The sequence below is a fragment of the Sinocyclocheilus anshuiensis genome, unplaced genomic scaffold (assembly GCF_001515605.1).
Source record: "Sinocyclocheilus anshuiensis isolate Anshui unplaced genomic scaffold, SAMN03320099.WGS_v1.1 scaffold711, whole genome shotgun sequence".
NCBI lineage: Eukaryota > Metazoa > Chordata > Actinopteri > Cypriniformes > Cyprinidae > Sinocyclocheilus > Sinocyclocheilus anshuiensis.
This window is the reverse complement of record NW_015552595.1, coordinates 270,879-273,491: the sequence shown is the minus strand read 5'-3', so window position 1 is coordinate 273,491 and position 2,613 is coordinate 270,879.

The window sequence follows — 2,613 nt, the reverse complement described above, 5'->3', positions numbered from 1 at the left end:
TGTGTGTGTGTGTGTGTGTGTGTGTGTGTGTGTGTGTGTGTGTGTGTGTGTGTGTGTGTGTGTGTGTATACTTTATATACTTTTTCCCTGTTCTTCTTCAGGTGGCTCTGAGGGGTCTGTAAGAGAATTGAGCTCCCATCATATGATGTTTGACAGCTGATTGCTCCTCACTTTCACTCCTGGATCGGCAGACGCTGCTGGTGTTGAACGATGTTAGTATGGGTCAGTTAGTTGCTGGTAGACTGCTGATGGTCACTGTGTTCAGTAGCTGTACTAGTTTTGTTTCGTTGGATCAGGTGTTTGTATTCTTCTCATATTCAGACTGCTGTTGGTCCTCAGTGAGGCGGTTACCATGGAGACGGTTATTTCTGTGTGATGCTACAGCATCAGAAGCGTCTGGAACAGAATGTGGTTCATGTACTTCATCTCAGCTTCTCTCTGTGTGAGTCTGTCTGTCTGTCTGTCATCTGCAGGGTTTCTGTCTTGTTTTCCAGTATAAATAAATGAAGATACATTTGCTGGAGAAGCAAAACCACATCAGATATGAAGTCTCGTTTTCTGAGAAATTGATCAAATTAATTATGTTTACATTTAAAACAAGAACAAATATCTGCCAATGGAGTCAGAAAAATAAAACCACTATAAACGCACTTCATTTTGATACATTTTGAGACACTACAACAAGACTCATCTGATGTCATTTTGCATCACTAGTAAATGTATCTTGATTTAAGGATGTTTCGATATTTATTCTGGAAAACAAGACAGAAATGCATTTCTTCAGGAAGTCAAACTAAACTATTCAAAAACAACACACACTCCAGAACTTCAGTCTGTTTCAGATTTTCTTGTTTAAGTTGAGTACAATCGTCCTCAGAAACATTAAGAAAAAATATAAACATGCACTTCATGAATTATCCGCTACATTTACATTCATGCATGTGGCAGATGCTTTTATCCAAACTGAGAAGCTTTACATTCGATCATGCATTCGCGGGGAATTGAACCATGACCTTGGTGTTGTTGTGATGCTCCACAGATGATGATTATGATGGTTTCTGTCTAGTCTACTAAACTCAAACACCGTCTGTAACTCTGAGCAAAGACTAAAGCCTCAAATCAGGAAAAACATTCATATGAGGAATATTCATATGCCTGTTATTAACACACAGCAGACATAAAGACATTTTAACTGGATAGAGTCATGTTTATGAGAACTGCAGGTTTGATAAGCTCGGTCTGCAATGATTTAAAAGATGTCTGACATCTCGCTTGTCTTTTGATGTAAAGGTAAATCTGCATGAAATACATACATAATCAGGGGGAAAATGTCTGTATGTCTAATAAAAGATTTACATCAACGACAAAACAAACACAGACCGAGAAAAGCACATTAAGGTTAACATTTCAACAAGTCCTCATAAAATATTTTTTAAAAATTAGCTTTTTTTGTTGTTTACAAGTCTACGGGATGAAATTAGAGAGTTAAATTCAACAAGAAAAAACGGAAGAGACAAAGAGAAGTAGAATTTTGCATACTAGATAAAGAAATGAACAACATATTCAAGACATACGTGTTTTGGGTTTTCATATTAACAAATAACATCTTTGAGGACAAAATTGTGAACCACATTAACAGCCAAAAATATAATTAAATCAACCCAAAATCTATTAGTAATGCTACAATCACAAATAAACGGGCAGCTGTTTCTTCCATAAGGCCTCAAAATGAACAAGTCTCATCTATTCAATTCAAATGTATTTGTAAAGCGCTTTTCTCAATACACATTGTTTCAAAGCATCTTTGCAGAACATGCATGTGTCTACGTTACACTTTAGAGTGATCTGTTATCAGAAGTGAATCAACATCTGAATATTTAGAAACGGGGGCGTTTTTTTAGGAAGGATTTTATAACGGACTTAACCTCGTAGAATATAACGCAATATATGACACAAACATGCAATAATTAAATGTTAAACAACACAAATATCCTTTATGTATTTAATCCCATTCTATTTGCTTCTGAGCTTCGATGATCCAGTTCAACCGTACTAATAAGCACAAATTACTCTAGACGAACATTTGTGTGTCTTTGTTTATTGCTGAAGTGTGTTGAAATGCCTTCTTCTGCATTCTACAGTACGGACGTAAACTTACTTTCCCTTCAGCCTGAGGCTTATTCATTTCACTTTTGGTGTGAAAACGCTTTTATATTTGCCAAAAATAGAACTTTTTTATATTAAAAACAAAGAAGCAAGCGCTGTCCAGATTTAAAAAGTAACGCAAAAGTAACGTAACGCATTACTTTCCATTAAAAGTAACAAAGTAACGTAATTAGTTACTTTTTTATGGAGTAATGCAACATTGTACACAGACAGAATGCAATTAAAATAGTTGTGAAAGAGTCTGGGAGGGAAAGAGACTTATTTGTGACAGTGAGTGTATAGCAGCACTGTTCACACACTGACATCTGCTGGACAGAAACCGCTTCAGATCAGCTCAGAACCGAGTCATCTACACATCCTCTCAATGTGTTCTAGTAACGATTTGTTACTGTTACAAAGACGTTACTTCTGAATGCTTAAAACATTCCGTTTTTTTAATGTTTTACC